Genomic DNA, 20,491 nt, shown 5'->3' with positions numbered 1-20,491 from the left:
CTTAGCTCTGGTTCATTGACCAGGAGGTGGTTTATTAGTTCTTTGTTTGATTGTCTGATTAAAAACAGCCATGCCAGACCCCAAACATCATATGCCTATGTTTGTTTTCTGAAAACCAACTGAAATAGCCAAATGGAAAGCAAATTGAATCATATAATCTATAATAACACCTGGAAACAGAGAAGGGTTTTCAATGAGCCAGACATTGAGGAAACTGGACAGTGTTACACAGATGCACAGCTGAGCACAGGATGGATACTCTGGGAAGTACTCAAAGGGCTTCTCCACAAAGGCCTGGAAAACCTCTGGTCCTGGAGCAGGCTGGCCTGGAGCCAGGCCAGCTGGGATGGCCCAGCAGACCATGTGGAGAGACCTGAGCCATGCCAGGCACCAGGAGATGCCGTGAATGCCTCCTGCTTCCCCAGGCAAAGACTCCTGCAGAGCAAAGGCCTGGGAGGAGGATCAGAGAGAGAAGGCCGCAAGAGCAATGCAGGGGAAACAAGGGCCATTTCAAAACAACAGCCATTTCTCCCTTCCGTGACTCTGCCAAGATGTCTCACATCAGACACAGATGAAACCAGCTAAGGAAGAGGTCTGGGGGTACATGGGGAGCCACCACAGACATGGGTATCCACAAGAGACCTGCATCCAGAGCAGCAGCTGACACACTGTCATCAGCATCCCTTTGGAAAGGGCCACAGAGCCAGTGAAGGGAGGTCTTTGCCACCAGGATCTTCCACAACACCCCAGCAGGCTAGTGGCCTATTCCTGGCCATGCACAAAGAGGGAAGACTTCAGCAAGCCCACCCTCCCCGCCCCACTGCCCTGGGACACAGCCCGGCTGTGCAGCTCTCTGAGCTGTGGGGGAAGAGGGAGGAGCTTAATGAGGGAAACACACCGTAGCCCACGCTAGCTGCCACATATACAAGCAGGAGGAAGGCAGCAGGCTCAAGAGCTGCAACAGCAGGAACTCCACAAAGACAAAATGTGCACACAGGAAAGACGCTTGTAAGAAGCCAAAGTCATACTAAGCAAGAATGCACTAATCCTTCTGAGAGCACGGCAGGCCAGATGCTGCACAGGGCTCCCCACCCTTTAACCATGAAGAAGACAGACCCTGATCAGGCATTGTTTGTGACACTCCTGGGCTCAACGAAAACAAAGGAAGTCTTCAAGAAGCATACTTGCCAAAGGAAAAGCTGAACAGAGACTTCAAGACGTACCCAGATAAGAAGAACAGACCTTGGCAGGCAGCAAAGTGTGGGAGTTAAATCAAAGTATCAAAGTGGGGCCAATGTAGCCCCAGCCAGTAGGACCCTTGGCTCATTGCAGAAGTCAACATAAATCCTCTCTAGAGGAAGACACCCTCACATTAGGCTTCTAGATTTTTCCACCAGTCGCAATTAATCAAACACATGAGCTCACATTTAAAGATCAACAAATAAGAAGGAAATAGCCAATCAGAGATTAGGTCACTAGAAAGCAAACAACAGATTTAGACTTCCAACCACCACAGATATTGGGATTATCAAGCACAGAATCTATAAAATCGGGGAATGAAATATGTAAAGAAACACAACACAGAATTGTAAATGTGAACAAGCAACCTGAGACCACCAAGAGTGACTAGGCAACGTGACAAAAAGCCAAGTAGGTCTTCAGAAATAAAACATAGAATAGCCAAATTACAAAAAAACCCAAAAAACAAAAAACAAAACCACGATGGATGGGTTTAGCAGCAGGTTTAAAAACAGAGTTGAAGAGAGAATTAATGAAGTAGAAGATGGACAAGAAGAAAATATACCTGAAATGACATGTAAAGTGCAGAGAAAAACAAAGGTATTAGATATGAAGAATTAGCATACATTAAGAGAACATTTAACATACATTAAGCACCAGAAAAAGAAGAGAAAAAAGAACAAAACAGAAACAATGTTTGACAATGTAATGGCCAAGAATTTTCCATAAATAATAAAAAAAAATCAATTTATAGACAAGAACTAAGGGAATGACTCAACATAGCAGAAAGCACCAATCTACAGATTCGAAAAGTCCTATGGATTCCAATAAAAATACTTCAAAGTAAATCACAAGTAGGCACTCTGTTTTTAAATTTTTCATTTCACTAAACACAAGAGCAAAACCTAAAAAGTTGTAAGAGAGAATAAACGACCAGTTTGTTCCAGGGAATGTCAGTTAGCTAACCTCTTCACAGCAACAAAGGAAGCCAGATGACAATGGAATGACATCTTCGACGCACTGAGGGGACAATGTCAGTCTAGAATTCTAGAATCAGAAAAGACATCCTTCAAGAATGAGGAAGACATAGAGACATTTTCAGATTAAGCCAACCAACAGACAAAACACAACAAAGAATTTGCCACCAGCAGGCATTTACTAAAGAAAGATGTTAAAGAGGAAAAAAAGTAATCTCAAAGAATAATCCACAGGAGTAAAGACCACAGACTATGGGTAAATGTGAACAAACTGATTAAACCATTGCAATAACGAATTGTGAATTTCAAAAAGACGGAACTAAAGTAGGTGACAATACACCTACGTGCTCTCATACCATCAAAATATACAAAGGAAATTTTAACAGGCTCTCAAAGAAATAGACAAATACAAACTTATAATTGGAAATTTCAACATACTTATTTCAGGAATAGATAAATAAAGCAGATCAATATTCAGTAATAATAACAAATCTATAAGTATAACAAACTTAATGAATGCTGTTACCCATCACCTGCAGAATACACATTTTACATATATATATATATATATAACATTATATATGTTATATATTTATGTTATATGTATGTTATGTTATATATATGTTATATATATAAATATATATAACATTTACCAAACAATTGACCATATGTCATGCCATAAAGCAAGGCCTCAACCACAGAGGGTGAGCCCCATCTATTTGGAAATTATTGTGCTTCTTAATAACCCATGGGTTCAAAGCATTGTGAAGAAAATCAGAAAATATCTATATTTTCTGATAGAATTCTGATAGAATACTGTATATCAACACTAGTGAAATTTATGTAATGCTGAATATAGAGAAAAAATATAGTCTCATATATCTGTATTTTTTTAAGTCTAAAAATTAATAAGTTAATTATATATCTTAGGACATTTGTAAAAGAATACAGAATTAAAATAAGCCTTACAAAAATATCAAGAAAGAATAATGTTAATAGGACCATGAATTAATAAAACAAATACGTTTATTAAAGCAGATAAATTTATTGGTTATTTGAAACAACTAATATTAGTATCAATAGCCTGGTAGGACTTATTAAGTATAAAGGAAGAAGGCATGAATAGACAATATTAAAAGTAAAAAAGGAGATATCACCACAGACCCTGCAGATATGGACAAGGTTTAAAGAGGTTATTGTTTAAAAAGTAATATTTGTGCAAATAAACTCGAACATTTAGATGAAATAGAAAATTTCTGAAAACTTATCAAAACTTAAGGAGAAATAGGAAGAAATTAAGACAGAAATTAAAATTTTTGAAGCAAATTAAAATGGAGGGCGGGGTGCAGTGGCTCACTCCTGTAATCTTAACACTCTGGGAGGCTCAGGTGGGAGGATTGCTTGAACTCAGGATTTCAAGACCAGCCTGAGCAAGAGTGAGACCCCCATCTCTACTAAAAATATGAAAGCTAGCCAGCATTATGGCAGGCACCTATAATCCCAGCTACTCAAGAGGCTGAGGCAGGAGGATGGTTCAAGCCCAGGAGTCTGAGGTTGCTGTGAGCTAGGCTGAGGCCATGGCACTCTACCCAGGGCAACAGAGACTCTGTCTCAAAAAAAGAAAAAAAAAATTAAACAGAAAATGGAAACGCAGCATACCAAAACCTGTGGGGTACTGTAAAAGCAGAATTAAAAGTTTACATCATTCAGTCCCTACATCAAGAAAAGTAAAAAGATCAAAAATTAACAACCTAAAATTATATCTCATTACCTAGAAAAGTAAGACCAAACCAAAGTTAGCAGAAAAAAAGAAATAACAAAGACCAGAGCCGAACTAAATAAAATGTAGATCAAAAAAAAAATAAATCACTAAAATGAAAAGTTAGTTCTTTAAAATGATGAACAAAATTGATAAACCATTAGAGACTAACCAAGAAAAGAAGAGAAAAGATCCAAATAAACAAAATCAGAAAAGAAAAATAAGGCATTATATCTGATACCACAGAAATGCAGAGGATCTTCAGAGACTATTACGAGTGACGACACATTCACAAACTAGAAAACAGTGGAAGTGGATAAAATTCCTGGAATCACACAAACACCCAAGAGTGAACCAAGAAGAAACAAAAAACCTGCACGGGGGAGGAGCAAGATGGCGGCCGAGTAACAGCTTCCTTAAACTGGGCATGGCGAGACTGGGGAGAGAAGACTCCAGGCATCTCTGGCTGGTGGGATCTGCCCAGAAACATCCCTCTGGGGACACAGGGAGTCAGCGAGAGACTTTTGGACCCCATGAGTAGGACAAAAGCAGTGGAGGACTGGACTCATGGAAACCCTAGTTCAGAGGCATGGTAACTTAAAGAACAAGAGGAAGTGAAAGGAAAATTAGGGCAAGGAAGTAGACAAAAGAAAATAGTCATGAGGAAGAATCAGCAGAAAAATCCTGGCAACATGAAAAAACAGTCCAGAGCAACCCCTGCCCCCCCCCAACACCCCAAGGGACCATGAGGTAGCTACTGCAGAGGATTCCACCAATAAAGAAATGTTAGAAATGACAGAAAGGGAATTTAGAATACACGTGATGAAAACAATGAAGGAAATGATGGAAACAATGAATGAAACTGCTGATAAAGTGGAAAATAACCAAAAGAAAATCCAAAAACATAATCAAATAAGAGATGAACAATATGAAGAATATAGAAAGGATATAGCAAAGCTGAAGGAACTGAAGCAGTCAATTACAGAACTTAAAGATGCAACAGAAAGTATCAACAACAGATTAGACCATGCAGAAGAAAGAATCTCAGAGGTAGAGGACAAAGCCCTTGAGATAACTCAGATAAAGAGGCAGAAAAGAAGAGAGAGAAAGCAGAACGTTCACTGACAGAATTATGGGACTTTACAAAGTGTTCAAACATATGAGTTATAGGTATCTCAGATGGGGAAGAAGAATGCCCCAGGGGAAAGGAAGCCATACTAGAGAAAATTATAAATGAAAATTTCTCAAATATCACCAAATATTCTGACACACTGCTTTCAGAGGGATATCAGACCCCAGGTTGCCTTAACCCTAACAGAGCTTCTCTGAGACACATTGTGATGAACCTGTCCAAAGTCAAGATAAAAGAAAAGATTCTTCAAGCTGCCAGGAGTAAGCACCAATTGACCTACAGGGGCAAATCCATCAGGGTGACTGCAGACTTCTCTAATGAAACTTTCCAAGCAAGAAGACAATGGTCATCTACCTTTAATCTACTTAAACAGAACAATTTTCAGCCCAGAATTCTATATCCTGCTAAGCTAAGCTAAGCTTTAAAATGAAGCTTAAAATTTCTCTAAATCAAATCATTTACTGATATGCAAACATTGAGGAAAATTGACACAAGACCAGCTCTACAGGAAATACTTCAACCTGTTCTATACACTGACCATCACAATGGATCAGCAGCAAAGTAAGAACTCAGAAATTAAAGGACAGAACCTAACTTCCACACTTATCAATTATCTCAATAAATGTTAATGGCTTGACCTCCCCACTGAGGAGGCATAGATAGGCTGATTAAATTAAAAGACACAAGCCATCCATTTGCTGTCTGCAGGAAGTACACCTCGCTTCAAAAGACAAATTAAAATTCCAAGTTAAAGGTTGGAAGAAAATTTTTCAGGCAAATGGAATTCAGAAGAAAAGCAGGGTTGCAATCCTATTTTCAGACACATGTGGATGTAAAGCAACTAAAGTCAAAAAAGATAAAGATGGTCATTTTATATTGGTCAAGGGAAAAATACAACAAGAAGATGTTTCAATTCTAAATATCTATGCACGCACCTTAAATGCTCCCAGATTCCTGAAACAGTCCTTACTCAGTATGAGCAATAGGATATCCTATAATATCCCCATAATAACAGAGGACTTTAACACTCCTCTTATAGAGCTGGACAGATCCTCTAAACAGAAATTAAGCAAAGATATAAGGGACTTAAACGAGACACTAGAACATCTATGCCTAATAGACCCATACAGAACACTCCATCCCAAAGATAAAGAATATACATTCTTCTCATCGCCCCATGGAACATTCTCCAAAATTGATCATATCCTAGGACACAAAACAAACCTCAACACAATCAAAAGAATTGAAATTTTACCTTGTATCTTCTCAGACCACAAGACAGTAAAGGTGGAACTCAACGCTAACAAAAAAGTTCAACCCCACACAAAGGCATGGAAATTAAACAACCTTATGTTGAATAACAGATGGGTGCAGGGAGAAATAAAAGAGGAAATCATTAACTTTCTTGAGCATAACAACAATGAAGACACAAGCTACCAAAACCTGTGGGATACGGCAAGAGCAGTTCTGAGAGGAAAATTTATCTCTTTAGATGCCTACATTCTAAAAACAGAGAGCGCATTAACAAACTCACAAGCCATCTTATGGAATTGGAAAAAGAAAAACAATTAAGCCTAAACCCAGCAGAAGAAAAGAAATATCCAAAATTAAATCAGAGATTAATGAAATTGAAAACAAAAGAATCATTCAGAAAATTAAAGAAACGAGGAGTTGGTTTTTTGGAAAAATAAATAAAATACATAAACCTTTGGCCAGACTAACTAGAAATAGAAAAGTAAAATCTCTAGTAACCTCAATCAGAAATGATAAAGGGGAAATAACAACCAATGCCACAGACATACAAGAGATCATCTCTGAATACTACCAGAAACTCTATATCAAAAAATTTGACAATTTTTTGGTGAAGGAAATGGATCAATATTTGGAATCACAACCTTTCCCTAGACTTAGCCAGGAAGAAATAGAGCTCCTGAACAGACCAATTTCAAGCACTGAGATCAAAGAAACAATAAAAAGTCTTCCAACAAAAAAATGCCCTGGTCCGGATGGCTTCACACCAGAATTGTATCAAACCTTCAAGGAAGAGCTTATTCCTATACTGCAGAAATTATTCCAAAAAATTGAGGAGGAAGGAATCTTCCCCCAACACGTTCTATGAAGCAAGCATCACCCTGATACCAAAACCAGGGAAAAAAACAACTGAAAAGGAGACTTTCAGACCAATTTCACCCATGAATATAGATGCAAAAATTCTCAACAAAATCCTAGCCAATAGATTACAGCTTATGATCAAAAAAGTCATTCATCATGATCAAGTAGGCTTCATACCAGGGATGTAAGGCTGGTTTAACATACACAAGTCCATAAACGTTATCCACCATATTAACAGAGGCAAAAACAAAGCCCATATGATCCTCTCAATAGATGCAGAAAAACCATTCAATAAAATCCAGCATCCTTTTCTAATTAGCACACTGAAGAGTATAGGCATAGGTGGCACATTTCTTTTCCTTTTTTTTTATTGTTAAATCATAGCTGTGTACATTAGTGCAATCAAGGAGTATAATGTGCTGATTTCATATACAATCTGAAATATTCTCATCAAACTGTTCAACGTAGCCTTCATGGCATTTTCTTAGTTACTGTATGTAGGCATTTGTATTCTGCCTTTAGTAAGTTTCGCCTGTATCCATTCTAAGATGCACTGTAGGTGTGGCCCCACCAATTACCCTCCCTCCACTCTAACCTCCCCCTTCCCTTCCCCTTCCTTGGCCCTTTCCCCATATTCTTGTGCTATAGTTGGGTTATAGCCTTCATGTGAAAGCTATAAATTAGCTTCATAGTAGGGCTGAGTACATTGGTGGCACATTTCTAAAACTGATTGAAGCTATCTATGACAAACCCACAGCTAATATTTTACTGAATGGAGTAAAACTGAAAGCTTTTCCACTTAGAACTGGAACCAGACAAGGTTGTCCTCTGTCACCTTTACTATTCAACATAGTGCTGGAAGTTCTAGCCAATACAATCAAGAAATAGAATGAAATAAAGGACATGCAAATGGGAGCAGAGGAGGTCAAACACTCCCTCTTTGCTTACAATATGATCTTGTACTTAGAGAACCCCAAAGATTCAACCACAAGACTCCTGGAAATCATCAAAAAATACAGTAATGTCTCAGGATATAAAATCAATGTCCACAAGTCAGTAGCCTTTGTATACACCAATAACAGCCAAGATGAGAGGCTAACTAAGGACTCAACTCCCTTCACCATAGCTTCAAAGAAAATAAAATACCTAGGAATATGCCTAACAAAAGAGGTAAAGGACCTCTTTAAAGAAAATTATGAAACCCTAAGAAAGGAAACAGCAGAGGATATTAACAAATGGAAGACTATACCATGCTAATGGCTGGGAAGAATAAAAATTGCTAAAATGTCTATACTTCCCAAAGCAATCTATCGATTCAATGCCATCCCTATTAAAATACCAACATTGTACTTTCAAGATTTGGAAAAAATGATTCTGCATTTTGTATGGAACGGGAAAAAAAAAAACCATACAGCTAAGCCAGTTCTTAGTAATAAAAACAAAGCCAGGGGCATCAGCATACCAGATTTTAGGCTATACTACAAAGTCATAGTGGTCAAGACAGGATGGTACTGGCACAAAAATAGAGACATAGACATTTGGAATCGAATAGAAAACCAGGAAATGAAACTAACATCTACAGCCACCTAATCTTCAATAAACCAAACAAGAATATACCTTGGGGGAAAGGTTCCCTATTCAATAAATGGTTGAACTGGATATCCCTGGGAGAACTGGATATCCACATGTAAAAGACTGAAACTTGACCCACACCTTTCTCCACTCACAAAAATTGATTCAAGATGGATAAAGGATTTAAATTTAAGGCATGAAACAATAAAAATCCTCAAAGAAAGCATAGGAAAAACACTGGAAGATATTGGCCTGGGGAAAGACTTCATGAAGAAGACTGCCATGGCAATTGCAACAACAAAAATAAACAAATGGGACTTCATTAAACTGAAAAGCTTCTGTACAGCCAAGGAGACAATAACCAAAGCAAAGAGACAACCTACACAATGGGAAAGGATATTTGCATATTTTGAATCAGACAAAAGCTTGATAACTAGGATCTATAGAGAACTCAAATTAATCCACATGAAAAAAGCCAAAAACCCCATATATCAATGGGCAAGAGACATGAATAGAATCTTCTTTAAAGAAGACAGATGAATAGCTAACAAACATGAAAAAATGCTCATCATCCCTAATTATTAAAGAAATGCAAATCAAAACCATCCTGAGATACCATCTAACCCCAGTGAGAATGGCCCACACCACAAAATCTCAAAACTGCAGATGCTGGTGTGGATGTGGAGAGAAGGGAACACTTTTACACTGGTGGTGGGACTGCAAACTAGTACAACCTTTTTGGAAGGAAGTATGGAGAAACCTCAAAGCACTCAAGCTAGACCTCCCATTTGATCCTGCAATCCCATTACTGGGCATCTACCCAGAAAGAAAAAAAAATCCTTTTATCATAAGGACACTTGCACTAGACTGTTTATCGCAGCTCAATTTACAATCGCCAAAATGTGGAAACAGCCTAAATGCCCACCAACCCAGGAATGGATTAACAAGCTGTGGTATATGTATACCATGGAATACTATTCAGCCATTAAAGAAAATGGAGACTTTACAGTCTTTGTATTAACCTGGATGGAAGTGGAGCACATTATTCTTAGTAAAGCATCACAAGAATGGAGAAGCATGAATCCTATGTACTGAATTTTGATATGAGGACAGTTAATGACAATTAAGGTCATGGTGGGGGTGGGGGAAGGGGAGAGCAGAGAGAGAAAGAAGGAGGGAGGGGTGAGGAAAGGAAGAGCAGAGAGAGGGAAGGAGGGAGGGCGGTGGGGTCTTGGTGTGTGCCACACCTTTTGGGGGCAAGACACAATTGTAAGAGGGACTTTACCTAACAAATGCAATCAGTATAACCAGGTTTCTTGTACCCTCAATGAATCCCCAACAATAAAAAAAAAAAAAAAAGGAAGGAAGGAAGGAAAAGAAAACCTGCACAGGCCAATAAGGAGTGAGTCAGTAATGAAAATCCCCCAGCCTGTAATCTTTACAGAAATTGAATCATAAGTAAAAGATTTCCCCCGCCCCACCAAAATACCCTCAGGTCTAGATGGCTTCCCTGAAGAATTCAGTATTTAGGAAAGATGCAATTCCAGCCTTGTGAAATCTTTTCCCAAAGAAAATAAGAAAAAGAGCCAAGACTTCTTAACTTATTTTATGAGGCAATTATATCCTGGCTAGCAAAAATCCAAAAAGGATATCATGAAAAAGAAAACATATACATCAATCTCATTCACCCACAAAGCCCTAGACAGCGCTATGCCACATATATAAAGGACAGCACATCACGACCAAATTATATCATACCAAGAATCCAAGGTCAGTTTAACATTAGAACATGACAGATTACGTCAACAAATAAAGAAAGAAAAAATTTGATCCTCTCAATAGATGTAAGGAGAAATGTTTGATAAAATTCAACATCATGTTTCATTATTTCAAAACTAAAAATAGAAGGGAATCCCCTTAACCCAATACAGGACATTTCAAAAACATCACAGAAAACAGTGAGACATTCTCAGGATCAAGAACATGGTAAGAATATAACTTTCACACTCACATTCAAATTGGATTGGAGGCCCTAGTCAGCAGAGCAAGACCAGACAAAGAGCTAAAAGGCATAAGGATTAGAAAGGAAAAAGAAAACTTCCCATATTTATAAATGCTATTTTATTAAGAATTTAGCAAAGTGAGTAGATACTAAATCAGTATACAGAACAACTATATTAATACATTAATAAATGGTTAGAAATTGTTATATTTTGAAATGCCATCTTTAAGAGCAGCCAACACCATATAATGACCAATAATAAATCCAACAAAAGATGTACAAGACATCTATGGAGAAAGGGGTAAAATTTATTAAGAAGACCCGAGTAAATGGAGAGAGACCATGTTCATGGATTGGAAAATTCAGTATTGTAAACACATCAATTCTTTCTCAAATGATTTACAGATTCAATGTAATCCCTGTCAAAATCCCAAAATCTCTTGTGGAAGTTGACAAGCTGATTCTTAACTTTATATAAAAATACAAAGGGCCAGCTGGGCGTGGTGGCTCACACCTATAATCCCAGCACTCTGGGAAGTGGAAGCTGGAGGATTGCTTGAACACAGTGGTCAAGATCTGGCTGAGCAAGAGTGAAGGCCCCGTCTCTACTAAAACAGAGAGAAATTAGCTGGGCCTGGTGGTAGGCACCTGTGATCCCAAGTATTTGGGAGGCTAAGGCAAGAGGATGGCTTTGAGCCTAGGTGTCAAAGGTTGCTATGAGCTAGGCTGACACCACAGCACTCTACCTAGGGAACAGAGTGAGAGTCTGTCTCCAAATAAAAAAATAAAAACCCAAGGGCCAAGAAGAGTCCAGACATTCTTACCCAAACATACGGTGTAAGGACTAGTCTCAGCCTTCCCAAATATCAAAACCTTTGTGAACGCAAAAGGGACAAGTACACATAAAGGACTGAACTGAGATCGGGAAACACACAGTGTAAAGCCACTTTTATCACATGCAAAGAGAGCAAAAGATAGACTTTATAATACATAGTGCTAGAACCATTTACCATCCATCCAGGAAAAATAGGAAATTACAACTTTCCCTCACACCATATCTAGAAGATCGATTCTAGTTCAGTTATAGGTAAAGTTGCTACAGGCCAAGTGCCGTCCCAGCCAGCTTGTGGAGCTGGGGTGGGAGGGTGTGGACCGGCTGCCTCCGCCTTGGTGGTGTTGGTGCCGTGGCAGCGAGCAGAGGAACCGGCAGCCTGGAGGGTAGGCACGGGGGTCCCCCAGGAGGCTCCAGTAGCCAGAGGGGTCAGACAACTGCTGGGGAGACACCTGCACCTTAGGTTTCCCTCCCCTTGCACTTTTGGCTGGACAGGGAACCACCATTTTCTAGGCCTGGCCTACGCCTGAGAATGAAAAGCATTGTAACCATTCACGCATGTCCCAGGCACACTAAATGTAACTACCAGCACACTAAATGTAACTACACACTACACACTAAATGTCCCAGATATGTCACAAAAGGTCCCACACACACTAAGTGTAACTACAGAGGGCCCCCTGTGACTGTATATACCCCTAGAGAGAGAGAGAGCCTAGAGACAGACAGACAGACAGAGAGCTTTTCTCTCCTGACTGGGGTTTTCTCTCCCTGCCAGGCATTTTGGTGTTTTGTATTCTTTTCTATCAATAAATCCTGTCTTACCACTGATCTGTGGTCAGTGGATTTAGTCTTCAAATCACTGAGACCAAGAACCTACTGAAGATGAAATTCTGGTATCAAAGTGACTAAGTGTCTTTGTTGAGTCCGGATTGAGGGGATCCCAGGACTCAGACTTAGTATAGGCCCAAGCAAACCAGACCTATTACAGGTCTAAATTGGAAAGAAAAAACTATAATGTTTGAAAATATATTATTAAGAGAATGCCTTCTAAAACTCTGCATAGAAAAATATTCTTAAACCAGACACAAAGAAACGTTATCCATAAAGAAAAAGATTGATAAATTTAGCTACATTAAAATTAGTAATCTACAGTCCCCAAAACATACCCTGCAGGGCAAGTGGGCAGCCGTACTCAGGGAGAGGTGCAGCCTCCAGGGGCTGATTCGATTTCACGCTGCACAGAGGACTCCTGCACATACATCTACAGGACAGCAAACACCCAAATGGAAAATGGGCAAAAGACTACAACATACTTCAAAAAAGAAAAAGTACAAATGGCCAATAAAAGTATCCAAGTATCCAAAAGATACAAGAAAAAGTATCCAACCTGATCCTCATAGAAAACAGAAGAGATGAATAAATTGTCGGGAATTCCCACATTGGAATCCCGGATGGTGACAAAAATGAACTACAGCCACACTTATATAAAACTCACAAATACAATTATGAACAGAAGGAGCAAAGTACAAAGTGTATGTGCCCTACAGCAAGCTTCCATCGAGCTGAAGCTCAAAACCCCTCCCTTGATGAACCAGGAGACACCTGCTTTCTGAGAAGGCAGAGGGGATGGTCTCCTCACACCCAGGCCTGCAGGACACTTCTTCTTCAGAACCAAATGACAAAATTAACACTAGAGCCTCAAATAGTCTGTGAAACAGGACCGAAGGCAAGACCATGAGCTCACACTCCCTCTCCTCATCCTTTACACCCAGTCCTCTGTTGGCTCACGGCCTTTCCCTATGCTGGTACATAGTAGGCACTCAAAAGTTTTGCTGGCTGAAGGAAGACCTGCCAGGGCCTCTTTCTGATTTTCGGATACATTCCAGGCATTGACCCCAACAGAGAAGCTGAACACTTTGGCAGTGCGGGACCTGCTAAAAATGAAGATGAGTAAAGTTATGGGCGTACTTATGAGCAGACTTTCTGATTATAAATTGGGCTTTTCTCTGCTTAGTTATCTGATGGGGAAGTCCCACAATCTTAGCACAGTCTAAAAAAAAAAAAGGTCTCAGTTGCCAAGAAGTTTTCAAAAGTTACTATTTCTGTAGGACCTATAAAAATGCAGCACATTCACTCCCTCTGCTGACTCAGCAGAAGTGTTCAACTCGCAAGCCCTATTTCCAGAGCCCAGTTGCCATCTGGGCCTTGCACAGATGTTTTGGCAGGACAAGAACTCTCCAAACGCGAGTTTTTGTTCATTGTATTAAACAAAAGCAGCCCTGTTAATTTCAGTCCCATTCAGCACCGAGTTTGAAGAGGGGAGAGAATCAATATTTGCTAAGAGGAGAAGAACAAAATCAGTCGGGGGAAAACAATTATTTGCTGCCTTTTCAGAGAATATTGCAAATAATGATGGTTCAAAACCATCAAAACCATGCAAAGAATTGCCCAACACAAGCCCTTTAATCTGTGGTTCAGTTTACCCTCTGGTTCATTCTTTCTATGAAGAACTTGAATCCAGGAAAATCTTTGTAGGAATACAAACTAATTGCTATGCAAATATGCAGCTTCTCGGGGCAGAGAGCTTTCAGCTGGAGCAGATCACACAGCAGCCCTGCTCATCACGACACGCTTGGAAAGGCTGGAGCACAAGAGATGTATGCTGTACCTAAGAGAAAAGTAGGGGTGCCCCTTGCTGGGAGGTGTGGCACGTTTCACAGTCCCAAGCATTAGGCATTCTGGGCATGGACCGATCCCAGCAGACACCTCCAGGGTCAGCCAAGGAAAACATATCCTTCCCCTTCCACACCCCTACTCAAGATTCTTCCTTAAAATGTTATGAAAGTCTAAGCCATGGGTGGAAGATAAAATAATGGCCAATCAGACATGATCATGTATAAATAGATCATCATTCAGCAGAAATTATTTTCTTCTTGGAACAAAGAGATCATTAAGCCCAATATGAGTCACTTTCTTAACAAGAGAATGCAGACTGGATTCACAAAACCAAGGCCTGCCTGTTACAAAATGCCAGCGTCCTTCCAGGATGTGGAAATTGAGGGCTCCCAGAACACAAAGCCCAGAAGCTCCTGATGTGGAGAATAGAATCTAAAATGACCTGGAGGTCTGTCCTGGATGTAGAGAATAAAATCTAAAACGGACCTCTCTGGTTTGGGCCAAAGGGCCACCTTCACAGGCCTGCAGAGGAGTCCTGGCTTCTGACGCCAGCATCAGGTTTCTTTTGCTTCCGGTGACCTGCCCCACGCATCCAAGGATGAAGTGAGGAGTGACTGCACCAACCCCAGTCGACAGATGAGGAACCAGAGGCAGTTGCCCCTGAACCCTAGTGACTGCCGAGCTCTGGGTCCAGCACAGCGAGATATCTGGGGCTTGGCTTTGTTCCATGTCCCGACCTGGGTGGCTCACTCCATGTCACCGTGACTCTGTGCATGTCTCTTAGCTCACACTTTCTCACAACTGACAGGCTCTAAAGACACACAGCTTGTAGGTGGAGCCAGGAGGGGCCCGGCCTGTTGACTCCAAAGCTCAGCTCAGCGGGGGACACAGAGAGGAGGGTGCGTGTGCCAGCCAGAGGCTCCTGCCCTGGGAGTCACAGCACTGCCCGGCCTTCCTGGAAGGGCTGACGGAGCAGGCAGAAGTCGGGAAGGACAGACAGACGCACACACACACACACACACACAAACACACACACGTGTAGCTGGTGCATGAGGATGACCTGGCATCATCCAGCTCTGGGATTGCATGGGCTGTGTCTGCACAAGTGCCCTGCAGAGCCCCAGCCCCATGTCCCAGCCCAGTGCGTCTCACGGGCACTGCAGGCCCAGCCCTCAGCAGCACAGAGAGGAAGGGCACTGCCCCTGCTGCCCTCAGCCAGCTCTGCGTTTTGTCCAGGACTGAGAGAGACAGCAAGATGGGCTGTGGCCGGGGGGTCCGCAGTGGTATAGACTGGTATAGTGGTGTAGCTGCATCCTCAGAGCTGTCAGAGGTTGATGCAGATGAGGGCAGTTTCTAGAAGAGCTGGCTCTAGCCTGGGCCTTGAAGGGTGGTAAGGAAGAGGGCAGCCAGCAAAGCCACCAACGTAGCCCCCTGGGAGCAGCCGAGCTGGAGTGGATCAGGGCACAGAGCCTGCAAAGGAGCAACAGCAGAGCTGGGCAGTTAAGTGAAGAGCATGGGCAGTGGGACCCCAGAGACTGCCAGCCGGGAGAGAAGGAGGCGTCAGACAGCCCTTGGGCCCGAGCACAGCAATTCTTGGAGCTCACTTTTAGTACAAAAGTTCAATTCTGTAGGGATTCCTTTAACTGTCCATACTGTTTACCTGTGTGTATGGAGACATGCATTTAGGTTAGGAAATATGGTATTGGAGTGTTTCATAACAGCTCCCCAAAGACACCTTCTTCCTTCTCTGGGGAACCTTCACTCTGGGTAGTGCCCTAGAGACTCTCCTGAGGTTCCTACAGGGGGAGTGGACATCAGCTCGTGGCCAGAACCAGCCAAGTTCCGCTGGAGGAGAGGAAAGTAGGGTTATTGAGAGCCCCCATCTGCCCCTGGGACCCTGGGGGGTTTTCATGGGAGAGAGGAGACTGTTTTGGTGGAGCTGGGGAGTGGGGTGGTGAAGAAGGACTCTGCTCAGTACAAAGAAACTTCTCCTATGAATCAAACTTTCCAGCACAGAATCCTGTGCATGGCAGAAGACTGAAGCACCACCCCGCAATCCCCCATGTCCCTTTGACAAAGATTCCTGCCTTAACCAAGAGACTAAACAAAATGGTTTCTACAGCCCCTTCAATGCCAAAGGGCCATGATGGCACTGCTGTGGCCTGGAGTCAGGCAAAAGAGAAGCTGCATCCCTCTGTTCACACCCAGAACCAGATGCACTCTTCGAAGTGGTGTGTTATCCCTCTGTTCACACCTAGCACCCAGAACCAGATGAGCCCTGGGCAGCAGTATGCGCCCTCCCCTCCCCCCCACCCCCCATTCACACCCAGTAACCACCATGAGACACGCTCTGGGAAGTTGTGTGCAGAATTCTGCTTGTTCCGGTGAAGAGGATCCTGGGAGATGACAGACATAAGTCCCCTGCCCAGCCCATCCTTGGGGTCAGCTGCCTTCCCAGTGCTGTCCCAGACTGGCTCCAGCTCCCACCAGCTGAGTGTGCACCTTCCTGTCTCTTTCAGTGGCTTGACATCTACCAAATGGGAGTATTTACACCCAAGAAATCAGCAGATGCTACAAAGCAAGACTCCCTTCCCAAGACAGCCAGGTGTTAAACACTTGCCAGCTCATTCTCAGCTCCAGGGCAAAGTGTCTAGGCCAGAACCAGCCAAGAGCTTTGGAGCCCTGCTCCTCCACTTCTCCGCAGCAGCCTGTTGGGTCTCTCTTGGTGTCCCCGCCAGGCTCTGGAGCTCCGGGCCAGCCCCCTGCAGGCAGCCCCCTGACTTCCCTCTCCTGAGTCTCTCTATCTTGTGCTGGTCTATTTCCACCCACTCTCTGCCTACCCCACCTGAAGGTGGGCAGGGAACGGAGCGCCATGTACCAGCTCACTTCCCTTCTGCCTGCACCAGGACTGGCGCTCCCCAGGCATTGCTCATGCCACAGATGGGAATCCTGAGGCCTGCAGCTGCTCAGTGAGTAGCAGTGGAAGGCATAAAACTCAGACAAGCCAAAATAATGGTCAGGCAACAAGTTGGCCTTGTGGGAGGGGCTGGTGGAACACTCTGCAGGGTTTCAGCTGCAGGCTACGGCCTGGTGACTTTTACTTTATCCCAGCCCTAAACTGGGCTCCATTCACTCTGACCAAGGAGAAGAGGGCCTACAATTACTGCTTGCTGGAGAAACTCAGTGGAAAGGACGGTTTTGTATGGATATTAATGGAAATGATCGGACACACCAAGGGCAGCATTTTCGCACACAGAACTCTCTTCAGCTGCTCTCCCTGTTACCACGGAGCTGCCTCTTTGCATTTGGGATGTAATTTAACTTATAGACATGAGTGATACTGGGCATGTACAAAAACCTCTGCGTCTCTGTTTCTTGGTATGTAAAATGGGATAAGGCTCAACTCCCTCTCCCAGCACTGCGGGGACAGGACGGAAGGGGAAAATGTGGGCGAAAACTCCCGAAAGTGTTATTCTGAGAAACTGGCTAAAGCTATTGTGAGCTGCTTTTCAACTACAGTTTATACTTTAGAAAATGTAGGTGCTGGAACCTTCTAGATGCTCCAGACCAAAATGCGTGGTTCAAGAGCTCCTCTGGATTTCAGATATTATAGACATATTTGTTCAGAGGCCAGGTGATGTTTTTCTGGTTTTCAGGGAAGACCCAGTCCTTGAAGGGCCATGCTGCAAATGCCTACCCAAAGGGGTGACCTTTCCCTACAGGGGGAGTCAGCACCAATGACTCCAGCTGCTCACTGCTGGTGAGAACTCACTAGATGTTTAGAAAAATGCAAGAGAACGTGCCGTCACAGGAGGCCCGGGACCATTTGCTGACCCACCAAAGGACAGAGAAACCTCTGTGTTTCTGGCTTCTCTGTGGTGTTTACACATTGGTCTCTCCCAGGGAAAAGGGGCAGGCGGTGACCAGCCTTCTCTGGCCCTGGAGCCACTCTGAACAAGAGGTGTGGGCTTCGGCAGCAGACCCCTCTCCATAACCGAGCCACCACACTGGGCCAGGAAGACTGACCCCTGGGGGTGTTTTCACAGCTGCAAGAAGACATTTCCACTTGAGCCTTTAAAAATAGGTTGTCATCCTCTCCGAGAGGGGTAATCCAAGTAAAGCCCACTTCTGATTCCAACAGAAAGAAGTTTTTAGACGTTTTCAGTTTGTTTGTGTCTTGTCAACCAACCAAACCAAGCCTAAGTCAGGGCCTGGCTCTCGAGGGTCTGATTTGGGTCCTATTATGTTGTCTGCTGGGGGGCATGTCTCAGGGTCTGTGCTGGCAGATTTCCAGCAGCCCCCGCCAGCAGGGGAGAGAAAGCCCCCTGCCACACAGCACTGACAGCTCAGACCCAGGGGGCTGCCATCCCGTTTTGCCAGCAGAAGAGTCATTGTTGCCAAGATTCAGCTTCAGAGCAAGTGTAGCTGGCAGAGCCGTGCAGGGAACAGGGACACTGGCTCTGTTCCCACCCGCCTGCCAGATCCGAGCTGTGTCCCCTGCCCCAGCCTGGGTATCCAGTCCTGAGGCCAGTCCCACCCCACCATCATCCTCACGTGTCTGTCACTGAGTCCTGGTGCAGTGGGCAGCTGCTTTGGAACAATGGCCCCACGCTGTGCACAGCAGTCCAGCCGCTCCTGCCTGAGGTGGCCACAGCAGGGAAAGGGGGCTGAGAGTCTCTGGGCCAAGTCTGCCGCAGGGGAAGGGGGCTGTGCGTCTCTGGCCCCACTCTGACTCGCTCTTCACTTTGCCCTTTTATAAAAGCTGGGCCCCTGGTGGGCAATGAGACGACAGATTGGGGGATTTAGAGATGCTTTAAACCATGCAGTTCAGTGATTTTCCAGAACAACAGCTGCACCAGGGCCTAGTAACGTCCCTGGGAATGTGCCGCTGCCCGCAAGGAAGTCTGCCTGCCAGTCCTCAGAGGCTGCCTGGGGCTGGCGCAGGAGGAAGCCGAGCCTCTGGCCCAGGGAGGGCAGCTGAGACACCACTGACAGATTACGTGTCCCTAGAGACTCTGCTCGCCACCTATCTGGAGCCCACTGGGTTCCAGCTCCCGTAGGCTGGGCACTTGCCTGCCTCCAGGAGGGGCCACGGAGTTAGAAGAGGTACAGTCCTCTGAGCAGCCGGGGCCTGTGCTGGTGCTGCTTTATGGAATGGCCCAGCACTCAGGTACACAGGCAGTAGGGCCCAGATGTCCCCAAGCCTCCACCCAGCTCCCTGACTGTGGAGAGGGAGGCAGTGCTCACCCACCCACACTGGGCCTTCCTGGATGAGAGCCACGGGGAGGCCACCAGGCTCTAGCTGCCTATTGCCACATGGCCCCTACTCACCTACAAGCCCCCTCCTTTCTTCTTTCCCCTCCTGTGTGCCTTCTCTGCCTCTCCATCAGGATCAACAAACGCATCCTGGTGGGTCCCCTCCCAGAGTCCCAGAGTCCCAGAGGCCAAGGGGCCATGGTGGCAGGGCCTGCTGGAGGTGTCCAAATGGGTAGACTGCAAGGCGCACCCTCCCTTCCTCCCTTCCCCTAACCTGCCAGGTGGCAACCTCCAGAGGCGTGGCAAGGACACATGATAGGCACCCTCCGGCCATCCCCTCCAGCCACACTCAGAGCATACCGGACTTGGAGGTTCACTCCCACGCCATCTTCCTAGAACAGCCCACACATCAAGCCTCCAAAGAGAGATGTGAGAACAGAGCAATTTTGAGCACACGTGGCGTTTCATCTCGCAAAGGCTTTGGATGGCGGCGGCTCAGCACTCTGCCTCACGCAGCTGCACATTAAAAGCTTCAGAAATGTGTATTGACTAAAATGTCTCCAAGATTGCATGTGATTTCGGTGAGAGGATTTTTTCCTTTCTTTCCCTTGTTCCTTTTCACTTGGCTTTTTCTCACTTTTTAAAAACACAGTCATTAAAGACGATCCCCAAGGAAATGAAGCGCAGAACACTGTGCTCAGATAGCACCGAAGTTCTGACTCTCAGTACCCAATTCCCCAGAAAAATGTGAATTAAGCCAGTTAGTTCCACATTTACAGAAACACGGGAAATTTTTAGGGGAACTTATTCAGAATGAAATGAGTAGCTGACACAGTCTCTCCACTGGCTCTCAGTATGCTCAAAGCCACTCTCACTTGAGAAATTTTTATGAATGGGGAGCACTAAGACTCCTGCACCTCCAGCATGACGC

The sequence above is a fragment of the Nycticebus coucang genome, chromosome 7, assembly GCF_027406575.1.
Source record: "Nycticebus coucang isolate mNycCou1 chromosome 7, mNycCou1.pri, whole genome shotgun sequence".
In the NCBI taxonomy this organism is placed as follows: Eukaryota; Metazoa; Chordata; class Mammalia; order Primates; family Lorisidae; genus Nycticebus; species Nycticebus coucang.
The sequence above is the reverse complement of the archived record's forward strand: the minus strand, read 5'-3'. Positions refer to the sequence as shown.